Here is a 24,371-nt window from a genome sequence, read left to right on the forward strand (position 1 = left end):
ACAAAGATAAATATAATCGCATATTAAGCCTTATGTCAATTAAAACAAATATCCTTTCACCTCTCGATATAGTTTCCCATTTCATTAATTGTTGTGGACTTTAAAGGATTTAGGAATTACATTAAAATATTAGATCACTACTCTATCAACCGTACAAGCCGCAACATTAACATAGTTTCTGCAATTTAATAATAATATTATGTTTAATAGTTAACATCACCTTACAATATTCGTTGTACTTGACCAGAAATTTAATTTTTAAGTTATGTACATCTCCTATCTCCGTTGTCATGGCGAGATCAAATTTGTTAAAATATGTTGTAAATCTGATGCTAAGCTTTTAAGATCAAATTTGTAAGAAAATGTTCTAGTGACAAGACAGTTAATATATTATTTAGTACTATTAAGATTGTAAAAACAGAATTGATCCTAATTAGTACGTGTACCATCATAGGATACTTAGATTAGGATACTAAGATTTGATACAATGTTGGATTTTAAAGGATAATAAAAATGCGGCTCCTCGTGTAATTCGAAAAAACACTAAAAACTAAAAGACCCTGAAAAAAAAAATAGTATACTTATTTGGAATCAGAAATATCTAGACAATTCCGATGACTTTCGAAAAGTTTTTCAAGATCTGACTTTAGTAATATACAACTTCGATCGTATTCAGATGATGTCGATAAGTTCCTATTAATCAGAAAATACTGCCTTGAGAATATGAGTAAAAATTACATTACGCATTCGTAGTTAAAATAATTTATTTCAATAATAATCTTGGAATATAATTATTAGTTGTATAATTAAATTGTTACAAGTTCCGAAAAGAACCACTATTACATAAATAACGATAGAAACCAACTTAGAACTGTACTTTTTATTTCAAATTTTTGTCTTTGATGTCGTCAAAATAACCTACCTCTAGTTTTTTTTATTTTTTTTCATTGCTTAGTTGGACGGACTGGCTCACAGCCCACCTAGTGTTAAGTGGTTACTGGAGCCCATAGACATCTACGACGTAAATGCAACACCCATCTTGAGATATCAGTTCTAAGGTCTCAAGTAGGTATAGTTACAACGGCTGCCCCACCCTTCAAACCGAAACGCATTACTGCTTCACGGCAGAAAAGTCACGAGAAGCAAACATGTATTTCGGCTCAAAGGATATGATAGCCACTGTACCAAGGCAGGTGAAATTTAAATCCCATGTCACAAAGCAGCGAAATTGAGTTTCCTATCAACTTCGATAATTACCCAACCCCGACCAGTTTGGTCATGGCTTTGCCTTTTTACCTAGAAAGCAATAATCTCTTTCTTTACTAATTTTTAAATTTATAACTACAACATTAACAATAGTAATATATCTAGTATGTACTATGAGTTGAAAGTTAATTTAGCTAAATAATTATTAAAACTAACTGACCCGGCAGACTTCGTAGTGCCTCAATCGGTAAATAAAAAACCTAAACTTTTGTATAAAATAAACTTAAAATAAACAAAAGAAATCCGTCCGACGTCCCCACACATCAAAGGAAAAACAAAATTGTTATTTTAATTTAATTCCGAGCGTTTTCATATTTATCTACCTTTTAAACCTTCTTTGGACTTCCACAAATAATTCAAGACCGAAATTAACCAAATCCGTCCAGCCGTTCTCGAGTTTTAGCTAGACTAACGAACAGCAATTCATTTTTGTATATAGTTATATAGGTATAGATTAGAAACTTTACCTAGTGCATGTTTCTCTTGTAATAAATAATTTATAGACGAACATTAGGGCCTCAATTAAATGCTATGAAACGTTGCGAGCTTAGCCCTCGAGGTAGCGTTTATTTGTGAATCGTCGGTATCTTCCCTCTAATTGCACCTAAGGCTATAAACCGATCTAGACTCTCAAACCGCCTGCAACTTAGTTAGCGGCATAGCTTTGTAAGACATATTAATACTCAGGGGATTATAAATTTTATGTGATTCCAATTACGATATTATAATCTTAAACGTGTTCTCAACTGACAGTGAAAGATAACTTGTTATTTTTTTCCATAATTCCCATTAATCTTACCACAATTGTATTTTTCAGATTTCATTCGTGACTATTATAAAATAATGGAGTAAAACTAAATGGATTGAATTTCTACCATAATATTTTTTAGGTTAGAAATTAAGAAAACTCTGATTTAACAAACCGTTTTCTGTGCTGTTTGTTGATAGCCATAATCCAAACATAAAACATACAATTATTATTTTATCCTCGAAACCTTGTACTTTTTCAAGGAAATCCAAACAAAGCATATTGGTATTTAAGTAATTCCATAATAACCTTTCGCGTTACCGTATCCTGAAAATAAGTCCTTAACTTTTTTTAGTACCTCTTATTTGTTGCTCTTTTCTAATCCCTCAATTAAGCACGTTTTAAAAATGAACTTGGACCACCCTTACAGAAAAATAAATGTTGTTTCCCAGACACCAACAAACATTCTAAAATCCTGTAGGTTTTTTTCTAGAATACATTTACAATAGCTTTATAAACCCTATTACTTAAGGGATTCTTATCACGATTGTTTGGTCTTGAAGAGTTCTCGATATTTTCTCGATTATCTCGAATTTTCAGTAATAAAAAAATCGTCAAAATCTTCAAAAAATAGAAAAAATAAATTTTTTAAAAATTCTGAAGACAATAACAAAGAACTAAAACGCAACGCAACGATCCGCCGTTACCGAAACAATTAACTCTCACGGGCCCAATGTATCATAATTAAGACCATTAAAACAACATTTGGCGCAGAATCCTAAATTACAATAGTATAATGATACAAAATATCTTTACGGATTGTTGTTCTAAACACAATAACGTTTACAAAGTAATTTCGTAAGAGCATACAAAAGAAAATTACCGTGTAAAGAAAGGCAGCTCATAAATAATCCAAGCCGTGATTTTTAATGCGAATTTGACTGAATAATTGCGTCCCAACTACTTAGACAAGTAGGCAAATACTTTTTTCCTTTCCAAAATTCTATCATACACCTGTCGCATATTTATCAAATATATGTTGTGGATGATAGATGCTATTGAATTATGATATGCTGATATCATATGCAGAATCATGATATGCTGGAATCATAATACATTTGAAGCATAGACTTCAAGTTGACTGACTCGGTGGTGCAGAAGTCCCTCTGAGCGTTGCGACATGATCGTGGGTTCGATTCCGATATCAGGTAAATAAATATTCGTGTAATGAAAATTTTTTTTATGGTCTGCGTGCTTATGGTCTATATATCTATTTATTTAAAAAACGTAAATGACCATCTATGTCAGTCCTGTAAGACAGGGAATCCTAAATTAGAACCGGACGACCGTGTGTGATTTGTTCCCAGTTATTTATTATCATTCATTAAATTCAACGCGTGATTCATAATGTTTATGTGGTTCAGTGACCATTCAACATCAGAAGCCGTTTGCTCGGTTATTGGTCTAAAAAACAAAAAAAGCAGTGGAACGTGCTGAATAAACCTTGCAAGTGGAGAAATTTGATTAGACATCCCAGGGCGGTGAATTCAAAGCGCATGACCATCGCATTGATATGCCAAAACAGCTTAATCAAAATATTACCCAAAAATCAACAATACTACCGAATAATGTTGCTTGAATTAAATATGGACATCGAATAAGTCGAACGGAGCCAACCATATTAACTTTTTATACTTATGTGACAGGATCTTTGAACACACCACTCTTAACTTTTTCATGGAGTATGTAGGTACTAATCTACCTACATCAATACATATTATCATTTCTAGGCTTTTACTTCATTCTGAGATGTAATCTAATGAAGTAAAACTGTAATTTCCTACTTTAGCCTGATTATTGGACATCTTCATCCTCTATTTGCTACTTACTATTCATTATCTTTTGAGACAATATATGTCAAATTTTCAAATTTGTTCTACATTCAGCTCAGGGTGAGATGAATGAAACTCTCATTACCTACACAGGTAGGACTTTGGTACTCATTGATTTTCTCAATAATATTGAACTATTCAAAGCTACCCAAAAGCCGGCTAGTATAGTAGGAGCTGTTTAACAAACAAACAAAAAACTAAATCAAGTTCCAATTCAGCTATTTAATGGACCACACAAACATCACGGTGACTTCACGTGAATAATTTGTTCGTAAAACGGATCGCAAATTATAAAGAACTGATTACCGAAAAACAAACTCCCACGTGTAATTACACACGAGCACTTATACCAAACTAACTAACAAAATAAAATATTAACAGTCCGCTTACGTTGCCGCCCGAAATCACACGAAATTATAACTAACAACGTAATATTCTTGCTCCAGACACGAAATTGGCCGATATTTAATTTTGGGAAAATGTAAAAATAAACGTTTTTATTTGTGTAAATAACACAATAAAACTGCCCGCCGCAATTACGTGCCAACATGAAATTTGTACGCGCACCTTATTACGTAGATAGAGATCTGTGTCGTCGTAATTGTTATTTTACTGTCGTTAGTAGCCCGATTCGTGTAAATTCAGTTAGGGGGAATACGTTTTTTTTTTAAATTTTTTTTTTTTTTCCTATCTCAAATTAAATATTTTCGTATTTCTGTCCCGACAGGAAACGGACGTGTTAGGAAAAATTACGCGCTTCCGCCGGTCACCGTTCGCAGTTATTGCAATAACGGTAATTGACTTTTGATGCGGATGTCATAAAAACTGATCTGATTTTATTATTACAATGATGAAACGATAGATTATAACCACACGAACGTTGTGGAATTAAATGACAAATATGTTTTATGAATTAGTTCAAAGGAATTCTTTTAAAAAGGGCGCGTTCGTTGCAATTTTATGCAATTAATATTAAATTTTAATTGCGCGGCAACTGTATATATGACTGAATTTCATTGATGTCGGTTTGAATGAAGCAATCTACATTATTTAATGGCGTTAGAAGATTCACTGTTCGTCCACTGATTTTTTTTCTCACACTGTGATTTAAGCACAGCACTCTTTTTATTGCCCTTGTAGACATACGGGAAAGACAGTGACAACTTGGAGAAATTGATGGTCACTGGAAAGATCGAGGGCAAGTGACCAAGAGGCAGGAACCCGACCCGTTGGACGGACCAGATTCGTGCAGCCATGGATACCACAGTGCACAATGCTCTGCACTCAGCTGCAGATAGGAACAGATGGCGGTGCTCTATAAAAAATAAACTGTTTCAAGGCTATGACCACGACCCTCAGTAAGGAGGAAATCGACGCAAGGAGGAGGAGGAGACATACGGGTATACGGCCCACCTGATGATGAGTGGTTAAAGTCGCCCATGGACATCAGCAATGCCAGGGGCACAGCCAAGCCGCTGCCTACCGAAAAATACCGAAATTCTATAAAACTATGTCCTCGATCGCTGAGGAGATCATTATGGTCATTAACCATCAGCTTATTTCACTAAAAGCACAAGAAGCATTTCCACTAAGAAAAAAAATCTCACCAAGAAATCACAATTTACCTCGATCAAATTTGAAAACGTCAAAACAAATTTCCTCTATACTGGAATAGTCGATAAATACCATAGTTTGGCGTGATATTGTAAATCGTAAGGAATAGCCCGTTTCCTACATGCAAATGACAGGCTGTGCTGCGGAACCAGTCGTGAAATTATAAGTTACGATCCTCCGATGTCGATTAGCGTTCGTTTGCGGTTAACACGAGATGAGCTTTAGGGTCCAAAACGTCAAATTAGTGCTACCCAAATCGGTACGTGAATACCCAAGAAAAAGGCACGATTGATTGGCTGTTTCAGTGCTATCGCTTACCATTTGTGACATCCATTGGTATCAACTTCACCTTTATATTTCGAATAAAGCATCGGATATCACGTTAAGCGAACAGTTTTTTTTTTTTTTTGTAAAATTTATATAAAACCTTTTTAGTTTCTTTTTTTAAAAATGTTTTTTTTTTCATAGATTGATTGAACCTCTCTGTCGTTGAGAAAAAAGACGAGTTCACTTTTATTTAATTCAAGAATACTGTCTAAAATAATATGTGGAAAATAAAGGCTTTAAATGTTGTTTTCTTAATATTGTACAGAAAAAGCAATTAAGTAAGTCTTTTATTATTGTTTATCCACTTTTGGAATATTCCATATTATTATTTATTGTCTTTAGGTTGGAATCGAGCGCTCATGCAAACACAATTAGTAACAATAAAAACAAAAGAAATCGCATTTAACTAAAAATAAAAAAGCGACTACTTCGTCGCCATGTATATTAGGTCAGATCATCCCCACCGAATGCAGTTCCGCCTTGTCGTGGCGGTGGGGCTTAAGCGTGCGTCCCTAAAATCGCGTGCAGAGGAATCTGTGTGGGACGCCGCGACAAAGAGAACTGCACCCAGCTCTCCTCGGCCGCCTCTGCATTCTGCGGGGGCTACCTTAAGAGAGAGCGAGGGACCCTCTCCACGCCCTTTGCACTGGCAAAGGGTGCCATTCTGGGGATGAGGGATTGGCTCTCGGGAGCCTGATGAGCCAGCGGCACTTTTGTGTCTTCCGGCTGCGGGTTGCCATGTCCCCGGCTTCGGCTACAGGGGAAAGCCTTCCAGATATGGGAGGTACCGGTTCGCCGGCGTGGCTCCGCACCGCGTTGTGGGCGATGGACAGGCTTCGGCCACCGTCGGCCAAACCGTAAACCCCAGTCATGGGGAACGGGGGCTTCTGCCTTTACTGGTCGAAGCCGCGAGGATGCAAACCTCTTCAAAAATGCCCCAATCCCAAGCTCGACACCCGGCGATGGGATGTATGGCTGGAGGGTTTCCAGTCCCGAGGGTGTCGTAGATCCCAGGGGACCAAACCCCTGGTTAATAAAAAAGGAATTCATAGACATGATGGACAATTGTGCAAAGTTAGTACCCCAGGAGGGTACCGCCCGCGAGTCGGGTGGAGAATCCCTCCGTGCTTCCACCTCAGTGGAAGCACGCTGCCCCACGTATTCTGGGGGGGGCAACAATTGTCAGGATGAAGGAGGCTGTGCGACGGGCAGCGGAATTCCCGTCGAACCGAGGTGCTCCCCGATCGCCGGCTCGATGCGCTCTGCGCTCGCCAGCGACTCGGGTGCAATCAACCCCACCAGACCATCGGTGGGGAAAAAGAGGGGGCGAAGAAAAACACCATTGCCAACTTCCAATGACGGCAGCGCGTCATCCTCCGGCACTGAGGTGCCGGAAAAGACGATGGCCATCGAGGAGGTGACTCCGGTGGTTTCGGGGTCTGCTGCTGCGTCGGAAGACGCGATGCCTGCTCCCCAGTGGGCACCAGTAAGGAGGAGGGGCGCGGTGTCACCGGCGACGTCGGTGGAGTCGATGTCGACGTCGGCTGCGTCCCTGGCTAGCGGGGACGAGACGTTCCGGGACCTCGACCTTGCGCTTGTTAATTTAGGTAAGCTGCTGTCGACTGTGGCTGCCAAGGGCGCCGAGCCAGGCAGCAGTTACCGGAAAAGGCTCCGGGAGGCAGCCGCTATGGTTAAAACGAGGCTGATCCCCACCATGTCCAAGCTCCATGACTTGGTAGCGAGCCGAGAGGTGGAGAGCAAAGGTCACGTCTCTCAGTTTGACTCCAGAGAGAGTCGCATCCCGGGAGACACCCCGGCCTTGCGGGGAGGGACTCCCCTGTTGTCGAGGCCCGCGCTGGCACGCGCTGGGCCCCCCGCGGGGGCGATGGATACTACTGTGCACTTGCGGTCCGCGATGAGTGTGGTGGCACCCATGCCAGAGCCCACCTCCGAGGCCCCTGTTCCGCTGGCGCTTACTCCTGCGATCCCTCGCCCTTCACGAAGGGTTGAGCTAAGGCCTGCGCCACCTCCGCGGATATCGGCCGCCCCTGCATCTGCACGTAGAGGAAAGATAAACCCTACGCCAGCGCGGGCTGAGGACATCCGTTCGCCACTGGCGAGGATGGTGGATGAGTGGCCAGCGCTACCGCGGCCCAGGCCTGCAGAGCCGCCTCTTTCGCCCTCGCGTGCTGCGGGGTCACAGAGGCCATACAACATGGCTGCTGGGACGGAAGAAGTAGACCACTCCCTCCCAAGCAGAGAGGAAATGGTGGCCTGCATTTCGCGGGCGGTGGCGGTTGAGGTTGGCAAGCACTTTGCCAGCCTCGAGAAGATACTCCGCTCCTCCATTGGCTCCGGGGACTCTGTCCCGGTGCCAACAAACGCCGCCGTCCCGCGGGGCCAGGCCGCCCGGCCGACCTCCATCCCCATCCCATCCACAAGGTTGGCACGACGTGGAGGCCGCAATGAAAATAACAGGGGTACGGGTGCCCAGAATCCTGCCCTGAAATCCCAGCCCCGTCCCCTTCCTCCTCCCCCGTCAAGCATGGACGAGGGCTGGACGGAAGTGGTGAAGCGGGGCAAGAAAGGTAGGCAAAAGACAGAGGCTCCGGCAGCTCCCAGAGGGGGTCGAGCGCTGACCGCTGCAGCCCGAAGCACAGAGCTGGTGGCCGTGGCTGCTCCTCGCGAGGGTCGAGCACCGGCCACCAACAAGAAGCAGAACGCCAAGAAGAAGAAGACGCGCGCAGCGCGGTCGGCTGCCGTCGTAGTGACGTTGCTGCCAGCCGCCGCCGAAAAGGGCCTCACCTATAATGAGGTGATGGCCCAGGCGCGCGCGGCCGTCAACTTAGCGGAAATTGGGGCAGAGGAAGGCCTCCGCTTCCGGCATACCGCCAATGGAGCGAAGCTGCTGGAGTGTCCCGGTACGGATAGTTCTGGTGTCGCAGACAGACTCGTGGCGACGCTCCGCGTGGCGCTGCCGGAGAATGAGGTGCGCGTGCACAGGCCGGTGAGGATGGCCGAGATCAGGATCACCGGCCTGGACGACTGTGCCACCAAGGAGGAGGTGGCAGCTGCGATAGCCGCCCAAGGTGGATGTGCCTTGGAGAGCGTGACCGTGGGCGAACTTCGCTCAGGGTACTCCGGAGCTAGGTCAGCGTGGGCGCGCTGCCCTGTGGAGGCAGCCACTTCCTTGGCCACTCCTCCGCCGGGAAGGTCAATGGGGGATCCGGGGAGACTGCGCGTGGGCTGGATAGCGGCCCACGTGCGTCTCCAAGAACCACGTGCCTGGCGATGCCTCCGGTGCTTTAGCACCGGGCACGGTCTCGCTAAGTGCACCAGCTTAGTTGACCGCAGCGGTCTATGTTTCCGCTGCGGCCAACCGGGTCATAAAGCGGCGTCCTGCACGGCCGCCCCGCACTGCGCTCTGTGCGCTGCGGCCGGGCGTAGGGCAAACCACCGGGCGGGAGGCAAGGCTTGCTTCCCGTCCAGTGTTAATACTGAACGCAACCGGCGCCGAAAATCAAGGCGCCGGCAGAAGAGAAGGTTGGCCAGAGGAGCACTGGCCAATGTTGCAATCCCCACTGCGGCGCCGGTGCCGGAGGGTGGGGGCAGCGGTGAAGAGGAGGGGGCGATGGATGTGGTTCAACAGTAATGGACCGCACCTATCGCTTCCTCCAAGGAAACCTGAACCACTCCGCCAGAGCTCAGGACATGCTGTCTCAGAGCATGGCGGAGTGGTCCATAGACGTGGCTGTGGTCGCCGAGCCGTACTTCGTTCCCCCGGCAAATGATTGCTGGTTCGGGGACGATAGCGGCCTGGCGGCCATAGTCATAAGAAGAGACGCGACGATCCCCCCCTTGGCGATGGTGACCAAGGGCCAAGGGTTCGTCGCGGTGCAGCTGGAAGGGACCGTCGTGATCGGGGCGTACTTCTCTCCGAATAGGCCTACTGTCGAGTTCGGGCATTTCCTGGGCGGGATCGGGGCGATTGCTCGCCGCCTCGCTCCTCGTCCAGTGATTCTTGCGGGGGACCTCAACGCGAAGTCTGTCGCATGGGGCTCCCCCCGCTCGGACGCTCGTGGTAGGCTGTTGGAGAGGTGGGCGAACGTGACCGGCCTCTATTTGTTGAATAGAGGGTCGGTTGCGACGTGCGTGCGGTGGCAGGGCGAGTCTATTGTGGACGTTACGTTCGCAAGCCCGGCCATCGCACGTCGTATCCGCGACTGGAGAGTTTTGGAGGGGGCGGAGACACTGTCAGATCACCGATATATTCGGTTTGATCTCTCCGCCCGCTCCGCAGTCGCGGACGTCCACGTGGACCACCTCCGTGGTGCGTCCCGGTCATTCCCCAAGTGGGCACTGAAGCGCCTGAATAAGGAGCTCCTGATGGAAGCCTCTACGGTGGCGGCGTGGGCGCCCATGCGTTCACACCCAGTTGAGGTCGAGGACGAAGCGGGGTGGTTCCGGGACACGATGCGTCGCATCTGTGACGTGTCGATGCCCCGGATTAGCCCTCGACCTCCCAATCGCCAAGTGTACTGGTGGTCGCCCGAAATCGCGCAACTCCGCGTGGAGTGCGTTCGGGCGAGGCGCCAGTGCGCGAGGCATCGCCGCCGTTGCCTGCCGCGGCGCAACGATCCGGTGGCGTTCGCGGTGGTAGAGGCCCAGCTGTACGGCGCATTTCGCGTCGCACAGAGGGCGTTGCAGCTGGCCATCAGAAGAGCCAAGGACCAACACATGGAGAGTCTCCTGGAGACGCTGGATGAGGATCCGTGGGGGCGGCCCTATCATATGGTGCGCAATAAAATGCGCCCATGGGCCCCCCCAATCACAGAGCGTCTCCAGCCTCAGCAGCTGCGGGACATCGTCTCGGCACTGTTCCCGCAGGAGCAGGGGGGATTTGTCGCTCCCGCTATGGGCGCGCCGCCGGAGTACGACGGCGTCGCCCCTGCTGAGGTGCCCCATATAACAGGGGCGGAGCTCCGTGTGGCAGTACGCAAAATGTGCGCAAAGGACACTGCACCTGGCCCGGACGGCATCCATGGCCGGGTTTGGGCCTTGGCTCTTGGTGCCCTAGGGGACCGACTCTTGAGGCTTTATAACTCCTGCCTCGAGTCGGGACGGTTTCCTTCATCGTGGAGGACGGGCAGACTTGTGCTGTTGAGAAAGGAGGGGCGCCCGGCGGATACTGCCGCCGGGTACCGTCCCATCGTGTTGTTGGATGAGGTGGGCAAACTGCTGGAACGCATTCTGGCAGCCCGCATCATCCAGCATCTGATCGGGGTGGGACCCGATCTGTCGGCGGAGCAGTATGGCTTCCGAGAGGGCCGCTCAACGGTGGACGCGATCCTTCGCGTGCGGGCCCTCTCGGAGGAGGCCGTCTGTGGGGGTGGGGTGGCCTTGGCGGTGTCGCTCGACATCGCCAATGCGTTTAACACCCTGCCCTGGTCCGTGATAGGGGGGGCGCTGGAAAGACACGGAGTGCCCCTCTACCTTCGCCGGCTGGTCGGCTCCTACTTGGAGGACAGATCGGTCACGTGTACCGGACACGGTGGGGTCGTACATCGGTTCCCGGTCGTGCGCGGTGTTCCACAGGGGTCGGTACTCGGCCCTCTTTTGTGGAATATCGGGTATGACTGGGTGCTGAGGGGTGCCCTCCTCCCGGGCCTAAGCGTAATATGTTACGCAGACGACACGCTGGTCGTGGCCCGGGGAGGGAGCTTTGCTGAGTCTGCTCGTCTTGCCACCGCTGGGGTAGCGCATGTCGTCGGCAAAATCAGGAGATTGGGCCTCGACGTGGCGCTCAGTAAATCCGAGGCCATGTGGTTCCACAGGCCCCGGAGAGTGCCACCTGTCGATGCCCATATCGTGGTTGGAGGCGTCCGGATCGGGGTCGGGGTGCAGTTAAAGTACCTCGGCCTCATTCTGGACAGTCGTTGGACCTTCCGTGCTCACTTTCAGCACCTGGTCCCTCGTTTGTTGGGGGTGGCCGGCGCGTTAAGCCGGCTTCTTCCCAACATCGGGGGGCCTGACCAGGTGACGCGCCGTCTCTATACGGGGGTGGTGCGGTCAATGGCCCTATACGGAGCACCCGTGTGGGGCCAGTCCCTGGCCGTGGGGGTAGCGAAGTTGCTGCAACGGCCGCAACGCACCATCGCGGTCAGGGTCATCCGTGGTTATCGCACCATCTCTTTTGAGGCGGCGTGTGTACTGGCTGGGACGCCGCCTTGGGTCCTGGAGGCGGAGGCGCTCGCCGCTGACTATCAGTGGCGGGCTAACCTTCGAACCCGGGGCGTGGCGCGTCCCAGCCCCAGTGTGGTCAGAGCGCGGAGGGCCCAATCTCGGCGGTCCGTGCTGGAGTCATGGTCCAGGCGGCTGGCCGATCCTTCGGCTGGTCGTAGGACCGTCGAGGCGATTCGCCCGGTTCTTGTGGATTGGGTGAATCGTGACAGAGGACGCCTCACTTTCCGGCTCACGCAGGTGCTCACTGGGCATGGTTGCTTCGGTGAGTTCCTGCACCGGATCGGAGCCGAGCCGACGGCAGAGTGTTACCATTGTGGTTGCGACTTGGACACGGCGGAGCACACGCTCGTTGCCTGCCCCGCATGGGAGGGGTGGCGCCGTGTCCTTGTCGCAAAAATAGGAAACGACTTGTCGTTGCCGAGTGTTGTGGCATCGATGCTCGGCAACGACGAGTCGTGGAAGGCGATGCTCGACTTCTGCGAGTGCACCATCTCGCAGAAGGAGGCGGCGGGGCGCGTGAGAGACGCACAAGCCCGCCGCCGTCGAGCGGGGGCCAGGGAGGCGGATCTCGCCCTAGCCCTGGCCCTCTAAGTGTTTCGGGTCCCCCTCATATGTCGGTCTGGGGCCCGGCGAAGGGGGCCTAAGAAGACGACGTGCAAGCTGCTCTGCACGCGTTTTACGCAAGAGCATCCGGGTGATGGAAGGCCGGCTATCCTCGACCCACGCTGGTTCTGACCCAGCGGGGTATTTCGTAGGATAACCTATTCAAACCGGCGCCATCTAGGCGGGCTTCGGACAGCCTGCCGACCGAGAGGGCTGGTGGTCGTGGCGCCGACGATCGCTGGCCCGGCGTCCCGAGGGGGAGGGTGATGGGAGAGATGTGCTCCGCACTAAACGCTTCACTCTCCTCCCCTTGCCTTTTCATGAGTTCTGTCTCATGCGAGGGTTGGACGTTGGTTGTTGAGCGACAGGAGGTTTTAGTCGGTTCGACTCCGACATGCCCCACCCTCCATCCCCAGTGGAGGGTGGGAGTCTGGCGATTTCCTCCTAACAAAAAAAAAAAAAAAAGGTCAGATCATCCGTTAGATCCAAAATTAAAAAGAAAATCTATTTTATCATTGGTTTGAAGGCAATATCTGGATTTTAAGACTTGTTAAGGATGAGGTAGGCGGATATTTAAATGTCGCTTTTGCGAAATTGGTCTTGTTTCGTCGTCATGGAATGAATAATAATTTAATTAGCTAATTCTGTCAAATGAGCAAGAGATTTAAATGTAACAGTTCATTCTGCCCTCGATCAATAATCGATAATTATATGCGATAATTACATGAGAGATTTTAAAACACTAAACGACTAAATAGTTCTTAGATCTAATTTGGGTGCTACGGTAAATTTTCTTTTATCAGCAATGTCACCGCCATGTCAATGTCACACATGAGGATACCCAAAATTTAAAAATGAAATATCTCAAATGTAGATTCCGCGAAGCGCTGTTATTTCTAGGGCGGACGCTAGCAAACTTTCGGGGCGACCTCTGCGAGTTTGCCTGATAGTCAGGGTGAAGCCAGAATAGCCCTTTGAGGCTACTGGAGATAGGTAGACAAAAAAGTTCCTAGCAGCGATATCTATCTATACTTTTTATAAATATACCGAAGTTACCTTAAAACAAATAAGAGATTTATATGGAGATAGATAGGTATAGATTTTGCACGGAACCTTCAATAGCCTATTCATACTCAATCTTGTCAGGTCCGTCGGTCATGTCGCCTCGCTCCGGATGTGACAATCGGACCCGACTTTATAGTCACTGATTTCCGTTTTTTTTTTCTCCTTTTACGATCTTAATTTAAAATAAATTACATGGGACGTTCACTCGGTTTCTTGTCTCGTGTTTGGCGCTAGTCTGGTCCGAATTAATCGATGATTTTATTGTTCGTTTATAAAACAAAAGAACGGTTTAATTATTTCGTTTTCCCATTTTTATTGTAAGAGGAAGTTTGGGTCTTCGATTAAAAAGCTGTTTATACGTATATATGCTGCCTAATACAAAACCTACAATCACATTTAGATATTTTTATTGACGTACCACAAGTTTGTCCACTACAATAAAAAAGTTTTATTAAATTAAAATACACAAACAAAAGCAAAGAGACTGCCGTTAGGCCTGAACCGATACGAACCTGACCCTAAATATTAGTTCTAATGACGTCATAATTGATGTTACACGGTGAAATCGTGTATCACCCGAAAACCGTATCACGACGCGACGTACCAGACCACGACCGGCGGTACCTAACGAAATTTACAGGCTTTTGTGTGACTCGAACAAAAAGCAAATCGAGTTACAATCAAAAACAGACGAAATCGACGAACAAACACTATTACCACGGGTATTTTTCGAACGAGAACCGCTCGTGATGACGGCGTTTTTCACATCCTCTGACGATGCAATTGAAATTATTGGTAGCGTGGCGTTCGATTGGATAGTGATACATTGCTTCTTTCGTTTGATAGCTTGAGACACAGCGATTGAAATTTCTAAGTACATTTCTGCGTTACACGCCCAATTATTTAGCAGTACAGTTATTATTTTTGTACATTATTAGGGTAATCTAGCACAGTTTTCATCTGACCTGTCTATTAAACCTATGACACAGCCTGGAAGGAGTTTATTCACCTAGTGAATATGCCACTCCATTGTGCAACAAAATAGAGTAACAAAATATCTGAAACTTTTATCGTCTTTGAATGCCCACCAAAACTATTTTATAAAGTGACTTAGCCATTTCGGATTCCGGAAAGGCTAATACGCAATTTACACCTCCAACTTGTCGAAAATCTGTATATTTTGCAAATAATTGTTGTCTCAAATCATCGTTCCGCGCACACTTCATCATAATGTAAAAAGCATCTTCCACTACATCAGTCTGGAAGTCTTTTTCCACTTTGTCGTCACTAGTCATCAAAGAAACCTCTCCTAAGCCTTCTTTTTTTTCCTACCTAAGCTGATAGCCTTTAGAGGCTATTTCAGCGTCGCCTTAACTAGTAGGTGAGCTCACGGGGCTCAAGCCTGACGACGTTGCTAACACGAACACTAGCAAGAGCCGTGCTTCGCAGAATCTACCACCGGATCGGACACGCGACCCACTGAGAAGATCCAGCGAGAAACTCAGTGGGCTGTGTCTGAGGGTTAATTTACTCGTCGAGCCCTTCGTCGCAACCGACAGGTTCGACGAGAACGATGACCGGTGCTTAAAGTACCTAAAAGCACCGTTAGTAGATCGGAAGGATCCGAAATGACGTAATTGGGACGACGTCGACTGCTTTCCATTCTGTCCGCAGGATCGGGAATGATAAGCCTTCATGATGCTCTCTATCCTAATAAAGAGCAATGTAAAGTAAACATTAAATACAATCGCTTATAGATACGCTATCTAGAGCGGGACAAGGAGGGATTCAATTCACGATTCCTCTTTTTGGACGGATTCAGTCTGGTACTAAACAAACTCTGTTGGCTCGAACGAACGGATCCGTTTCGCTCCGACCGTGTTTGTTCGGTAAAATAAACTTTTTATGTGACGGACGATTTTGATTAGGTTCCACGGGCGTGCGGTGGGAAAGATTTATTGTTTTCAGTTGAAGTAACGATCTTGTCATTAACGAACCGCTTTAGAATATAATTGTACGAACAATAGCGTCACCTAATTCTAGTTACTGGCCACTGTGCAAAGAATTTAGCTTTGAAATTGAATGAAATCGATATAATTCACAATTAAGACCTAGTAGCAACAAGAGATTGGGCTCAAGATTCAAACTGATTAAATTCCACGACATTATTTGGGCTCGCGCGTTTAAGCGCTTGTCTTTATCGCGGCAAAGCATTTTGAATCGTGAAGTCCCATTGCAATTTACGTTCAGAGCTCAAACTATTTTCTTAAGTTCACACGTGTCGATAATATTACATTTACTGTCTAATTTCGACTGTGATATTCTCGTTTTACGAATTCAGGTGCATTTTTAGTTTATCACGGATACATTCTACTAAAGTCCGTAAGTTCGTCTGCTTTTTTATGTCAAAAAACTTTAGACAGCCAAGTATTAATTTGTCTTATAACATTGAGCAATGACTACAATTCACGTCACCCCAGTCCTACAACTCGACGCAGTTAATTATTCAGGGCTGTGACAAAAACCATTAATCATATAGTAAAAAGGATTCCACTTTGCATGTGTCACTCCGTGCACCGTTAGAAAGCGACTCGCACGCTAAATCGACTTTTAATTAGTCAGATAAGAGCCTCATTACACTGACATTAGTTGTGCCAACTAACGTTTTTCTATATTCTAAATATTTTTGGGTTCTGCGACGCGTTGATAAATGTTTAAACATTTATCTTAACGTAATACTTTAGAGAATCAAAATAGGAGAAGACGCTGAATTTTGAAAGAATGCCGGTAACTACACTTTTTATTATGTGCATGGAAATATGTTGTATTATTTTGAACAAACAAGCTCATCATCTAGTTAGTGATAAGCTAATTAATGTACACTAAAATTTGAAACTTGAAAGGTAAAATCAAAGTCCAATGGCATTTGAATAATTTAGTCTCTTTGACAGATAGAATAAGTTTTATTTTATTTTATTTTTTTGTTGCTAGATGGGTGGACGAGCTCACAGCCCACCTGGCGTTAAGTGGTTACTGGAACCCATAGACATTTACGACGTAAATGCGCCACCCACCTTGAGATATAAGTTCTAAGGTCTCAAGTATAGTTAAAACGGCTGCCCCACCCTTCTAACCGAAACGCATTACTGCTTCACGGCGGAAATAGGCAGGGTGGTGGTACCCACTCGCGCGGACTCACAAGAGGTCCTACCACCAGTTAGAAATGAACACACATCGGTTCATATAAGGAGTATATATCCCCAATAGCGAGAGAAGACCAGATTTAGGTAGAGGTTAGGTGTGTGGATACTATATAACTTGATACTGTGGAGCCAGATTTAGCTCGACATCACTGAAATCGCTGAAAATTTTCCAATTAAAACAGAAAAATATCATAAAAAATCCCCTGACTTGATATAAAATTATAATTAACGGCCGTCTGGTGTAGTGGTAAGTGACACGGTCACTACTCAAGGGGGTCGCGGGTTCGAATCCCGCCAAGGGAAGATATTTGTATGATAAATATAAATTTCTTTTCAAGGGTTATGGATGTATCTTAAATATATGTATGTGTATAATAAAAATCTTACATTTATTTCCGTTATCTGGTACCTGTAACACAAGTTCTTTACGAACTTACCACGGGACCAGTTAACGTGGCGTGATTGTTGCTAAATATTTATTTATTTATTATTATTATTTAGAATTACACTGTAATTGTTTACAGACGTTTGTCATAAAACATCCCTCAGTTAAAAATGATTCAAAATAACAAAAAATTCAGTAAAATTAAGAAACATTTAACAAATCCGTGTTTCTGTGCCATTTTACTTTAAAACATATAACAGGAAAATATTCAGGAAAATTAAAAACAAAACATTTCATGGTATAAGCTACCTAACACCGAAGATTGATTTTCACGATGAAATAGTAACACATATAAAAAAGCAAGCATCGAAATAATAAACTATATTTACTCATAGATTATGTACCGTCTAATTCTACCGCGTTTTCATTCCTAGTCTACAGGCTATTATCTCAAAGATGGCGTCAGCGTTAACTTTGCCACATTTCCGTAGAATAAGCTCAGTAAAAGAGCTTCCACAGCTTCTCATTTAAAAACAAAAAACGAACACAATTACCATCGAGAACCCACAAGCAGTATTATATCTGAATATTTTTAGGTAAATTACATATGCTTTATAATATTAGTGTGTCGAGTGAGGCAAGTGAGCGTGTCCCTGCCGTAATGTCGTTTTAACTGATGATAATGGCACCCGCTGTTAGCGGTATCTATATTTAGTTTCACACAAACTAGAGTTTAGGCTATTTATACACCTACATCGGAAACTATTTGTTTAAACTTAGACAATAATAGACAACACTAATATTACAATACTAATACTAATATTGTACTAATAAATAGATTTTTTTTTTATTGCTTAGACACGTAAATCCGCCACCCACCTTGCGATAAAGTTTTAAGGTCTCAGTATTGTTACAACGGCTGCCCTACCCTTCAAACCGAAACGCATTACTGCTTCACGGCAGAAATAGGTAGGGTGGTGGTACCTACCCGCGCGGACTCACAAGAGGTCCTACCACCAGTAGCGCTTACTACGGCACCACCGAGTGTATTATGAATGTTGATACATACTACATACATATAATTATATAGCTGAACATTATTAGGTATATTGACAATGAGTCAATAATAGTATGTACTTTATTAATGTCCTAAGTTTATTACACTTTTTCCTTCTTACAACTGCGTGGCGTGTGCTGTGGTTTCCTGGAACTCATCTCGTTAATTAGTAAAACCCGCCTTTGTACACGTTGCTCTGTGATATACATAAAATACATTTAACTTTTTTTTATAAAAAAAGAAATTTCGTAATACTTCAAAAATCCTTTCAAAGCTCATACCTAACATTAAGAAAAAGATCTGGATAAGAATTAAAAATTTTTGATCCTCACTCTTTAAGCTGTTAGTCTGTGAGTTTAGTTAGGTTGGAATGTAAGTTATGTTAACTTAACCATTAACAAATGTTAATGAATTTCAATTTCAATAGTTTTATTAGTTGATAAATAATAAGTAATATTTATAAATCGAAGTCTTAAGAATGTGTGTGTTGAAAGGGAAATTTAAAGATCGAATGACTTTTAGTATTTTTACTTTAAACACAAATAGAACTTATTTTTGTTTTATAAGAAACTTATTTTCTTAACTAATTGGCACCAGATTGACACCGGATTGGTATACGATTTGGTTTTGAATCTGTACGAAGGCACTTACGATTCTACTACATTTATCGTTTACGAAAGAAAGGATCTATTATACAATATGATTAGACTAAATCTAATTGTATTAAAACAATCATAAACTAACACTTGCGTACCGAATAGGCTCGTTTCGGTCTCATAAGCGACCACACTAAGAACAAAGGCAGACGTAATTCATTTGTAAAAACAAAAGAATCAATGTAATATTGTAACGGCTAATTCAAAAATTGTGGTCCATTATGTACACTTAGGTGGGGCCCGGATCGAAGGCAAATGATACGTTCCTTCAGTCCCACGGATCGATAATCTCACCGACACATTACGGGACGATTTTCACGGCTCGATCGTAATTTAATATAATCCAAAGAAATAGTTATATTCGCAGCGTATATTCGCCTTAAGCGCGGAAACACTGAAGTATCATTTTATATTCTGACAGATAAATCGGCGGTATTTCGATTCAAATAATTTGGAATAAGATTCAAATTCAGATATCGTCTCGTCTCGTCATAGATTCTCGACTCTATAGCGCTCGACTGTTGCACAATACGTGTAATAATATTACACACAAATGCTCGTGATTTCGATAATCGGATGGTATGTTATCGATCACGACGCTAAGGTTTCGATTCGATTTGATTGTGTATCGATGGTTGTTTTGATTTCCAATTCGCGCTTGCCCCGTTTTAGCTCTAAATAGCGGCACGTAGACGGTATCTGCTTTCTTATTACGTACATTCGCAATTTCAATTTCAGTTTGGAATTGCACAAAATCTTGTCAGTCCTTTGAAGTGCTGTGATAGCAAATTTTTGTTTTGGAACGAAGTTCCTTATGGGACGATGCGGAGGGGTACCCTAACCGGGAGAAAACGTCCGTAACGTAAGATTTTTATTATTTATGTATAGCCTTAATATGATGGCTATACCTACAGTGTCTAATGTATAGTCTACGTGTGACGGTTATTATTATTATTATTCATATAAATAGCTGTTTCTTTGTATATTATTATTATATATTTTTTATAAATAATTGTGAATAAAATAAAGTTGATAACTTTGTAATGTAGTTTTGTTTTTTTTTTATAAAAAAACGTAATAAAAAATGTATACCCGAATAATTATATTCTTTAAACCTCGAATATAACTTAAAATTAATACTTTTATAATAAGGAACTTCGTTCTTATCCGGTGTCCCACGACACCACACATCTTTTTTATTCCAATTTTTAGTTTATTATTAAAAAAATTGCACGAAAGATTATCTAATTTCCTTTATTTTCTTTTAAAAACAAAATTATAATCGAACTTATACGTGCAACTAATTTGATTGAATGAATTCGATTATCTATATGACGAACCAGAAGGAAAACCGAAAAAAATAAACGATTTCAACTTTCAAATAGTCGATTCTGATTATTGGGTATAACAATGTCATTACACAAATCGATTACAAATTTAAGTGTTCCGATAGCAAATACCTGAACAATCGATTCTAAGCTTTGCGTTAGAGGCTTAGAGAACGTAATCGTTTGAAATTTATTTATTTCTGCTTCACAACAATTAGGATCATAATAATCGAATCGAAGCGGTATCAGATCGATAACAGGTTAAGTAAATGACACAAAATAACCAGTAAATGCAATCACGGACAACAAAAACTTAATAATTCGGACAACGTCAATCATTGTATTACTTCCTAAATTCAATCGAATTTTATTTGTTTTTTAATTGAGTTGCTATTTTTTTTGTGAATGTGCCAATTGTTTATGATTTTTTGTTCATTTATGCATTAAAATTTTGATCGCGGAATAAAGATTAGCGTTGTGTTACGTAGGTAGTAAATTCCAAACACAATTGAGTGAGACAAAGCGCGGCTTAAGATACCTTTGTTTACATCGCGTTTAATACTAGACAATGGCTCAGCTTGGATTATCCCTAATCTTTTTCATTATCGTGCAGTTTTTTGTAGAAGTGGTCTTATGTGGGTGGTAGTAGGTCTACCCGTGCGAGCTCATGACAAATCACGATTATGCGGATATCAATTTTGCTATATCATATAATGCTTATATAACATGGAATCGTCTTTTATGAACGTGTTAATTAATTAATTTAGGTAAATTTATTCCTGACCATCGGCATAGCATCGCATCATTCGATCTTTAGATCACAGGCGTTTCAATATCCGTATAATGTTTAAACAACAAGGTTTACTGGTGGTAGGACCTCTTGTGAGTCTGCGCGGGTGGGTATCACCGCCCTGCCTATTTCTGCCGTGAAGCAGTAATGCGTTTCGGTTTGAAGGGTGGGGCAGCCGTTGTAACTATACTCAGACCTTAGAACTTATATCTCGAGGTGGGTGGCGCATTTACGTTGTGGATGTACATGGGCTCCAGTAACCACTTAACACCAGGTGGGCTGTGAGCTCATCCAACCATCTAAGCAATAAAAAAAAAATACTAATCGATATTTTCTATGGAACGCAATCCAAATCGAAACAGATCAGACGATCGCGTGCGCTTGAACTACCTGTCCACCAGACATGAGTGACATTTAAATAAATATCAGAGTGAATTTGATCCGAACAGACTTTATTCGTGTCAACGTGACTTTAATGAAAGCAGTGAATTACACTAAAAGTGGTTTTGACACTGAAATGGAGACGAAACCAAATAATTCGGTTTTCCGCACTAGAGAACGCGAACCGGTGTCTATTGTGTACAAAAACAGAACAATAATAAATCGATTTTCATTAGGGTCGCCAGGGACTTTATTTTTTTTTATCGATCACATATATTTTTCACTTTTTTTTTTTCGATGACATATTGAAGATTTAAAAAAAAACACGATTTGAATGAACCATATGCGCTCATCTAATGGCTAAGCTATAACCCGTCCCAGAAACGGGAATGGAAATAAACTCATTCTTACAGAACGGTGCTGTAAATATGCGAATAAAATTTTGAAATGTATTAGTTGAATGCAAAGTTTTTTTTAATTTATTGCGATCATAGGTATAATGACTCCTTGCCCACCTGGTATTAAGTTCATACTAGAAAATATAGACAAGACAACGTGCCTGTCATTAGCCGTCTTGAGACATGCATAAAATCGAAGTCTCAATAATTTTGAATAAACGTCCCGCCCTTCAACTCGGAACGGATTACTGCTTCGCAGCAGAAATAGGCAGGTTGCAAGGACCTACAATTGCGGTTTGATAATGCGTTCTGCGATCAGAAATTTATTCAGAATTTAATTATAATTTTTCAAATTTTACGGATTTTTATTTAATTTTAACTAGAATTTTTTTTGTTACACAATGTTATTGCTGTATCACGAAACTTGTTCGTGAACATAAGTACGAACTCACGCGTTTCCTTATAAAAACTGGTACCTGTCTGTGGAATTTGAACAGCAGTTATCACTTGCTACTAGATAATTCGCATTATTCCCAGAAGCTACCCATCTTATCGCAGTTTACGCTAATTCCGATATAGAAGATTAAAAAAAACGGTATTAAAATCGAACGCTTTAGCAACCCTATCGTTTCACGGAGCTTGCTCACGAAATGAACCGAGTGCACTTCGGCACGGCGCGCGGGGTACGAGGTGTGAATCGCGCTCGCGAACACAAAACACGACCGGTGGCACCAGGAAACACGGTCACTTGGAGCGGAATTACCGCACTTGGACAAATTGATTTAAAAAAAAAATTACTGGTGGTAGGACTTCTTGTGAGTCCGCGCGGGTAGGTACCACTGCCCTGCCTATTTCTGCCATGAAGCAGTAATGCGTTTCGGTTTGAAGGGTGGGGATGCCGTTGTAAGTATACTGAGATCTTAGAACTTATATCTCAAGGTGGATGGCGCATTTATGTTGTAGATGTCCATGGGCTCCAGTAACCACTTAACACCAGGTGGGCTGTGAGCTCGTCCACCTATCAAAGCAATAAAAAAATCTTTTTTGCTCTACCAAAACACTCATGTCGTAGACTTAAATCGTCCGATCCGGTAGTAGATTCATTCGCGAAGCAGCTACTCTGGAATTATAAGGTCTCCTTTGGAGGCGCTCGGGTAGCTCTTAGCAAATCCCACCTCTTCTGGCTGAGCCCTTGCTCGCCCACTTGTCCTGGTGAAACTGGAAAGACATCCGTGCCACCAGCCATCCCTCAGACATAAAAATAATTAAATAACAATATGAAGGCTGATAACTCTGTTATAACCAGACTTTTTTTTATTGCTTAGATGGGTGGACGAGCTCACAGCCACGTATTGGTTACTGGAGCCCATTGACATATACAACGTAAATGCGCCACCCATCTTGAGATATAAGTTCTAAGGTCTCAAGTATAGTTACAACGGCTGCCCTGCCCTTCAAACCGAAGCGTATTACTGCTTCACGGCAGAAATAGGTAGGGTGGTGTGGTATCTACCCGTGCGGACTCAGAACAGTTCCTACCACCAGTAATAATATGTGAACTGTATTCTTTCCGAATAAAAGAAATCTACATCATTCTCTGGCCAATCCAATCAATCCAATAAACCAAAAAGGCCGACTTGTTGTTTTGTTGCTGTCTAAAAGAAGGACAAATTATAAAGACTCCTTCGCAATTATAATGGTCATTACAGTTTTATAACGATAGCTAAGAACAGAAGATTCCTGAATGTCGGATTCCTGATTCCCACTAACGAGCATCGCGTACAGAGCAATTCTATCCGCTCGGTAGAAATCCTTCCTTTTATCGATACCTCCAAAGTTAAATAACGATCATCGTAATTGAAACATTCTATTTAACAAGCTGGATATTTCGACACGGCTCGTCAGCTACTTCCGAAAAGAAACAAGGCAATTTGAAAAGAAAAATGGTTTCTCCAGCGAAACAATTATCACTCTTAAATGCAACATGCGCGAGTGTTAATTAAGTTAATGCAATTATGAGAAGATCATTTCTGCGCATCGCAAGATGTACCTACTCCGGAATTGTTTTAGGCATAATTCTTATTTCATTGTGGTACGAGTCGAATTCGCGTGATAACATCAAAGATATGATGCTCTTAATATGATTTTTTGTTAAACTTACATGCGTCTCACACGACCTTTTCAAAAACGGGAAAAAATGCTGTTGAACTAGTTCGCACTTGCGTTCGTGAAATGCCAGCTCGTTTTTGAATTACAACAATTATAACAGTGTAAGGACAAAGTCGGTTAAACAAAGAATGGCATGTCAATCAATTCGGCGTAATTGTGAGACACGACGGCTTTCACTTAGGCCGGAGTTTGTAAAGGGTGGTGAAAGTTAAACAGCTGATTCTTAAGCGTCGTTTGTGAAGCTAA

General features: G+C 43.6%; 1 long non-coding RNA gene across 1 annotated transcript in view; it reads left to right on the plus strand.

Annotated features, from left to right (window-relative positions):
• LOC134198741 (uncharacterized) overlaps window positions 1-24,371 on the plus strand; it is a 434,518-nt gene that overhangs the window by 96,908 nt on the left and 313,239 nt on the right. The gene's annotated exons all lie outside the window — the stretch shown is intronic.

Source organism: Bombyx mori, chromosome 4 (assembly GCF_030269925.1).
Source record: "Bombyx mori chromosome 4, ASM3026992v2".
In the NCBI taxonomy this organism is placed as follows: Eukaryota; Metazoa; Arthropoda; class Insecta; order Lepidoptera; family Bombycidae; genus Bombyx; species Bombyx mori.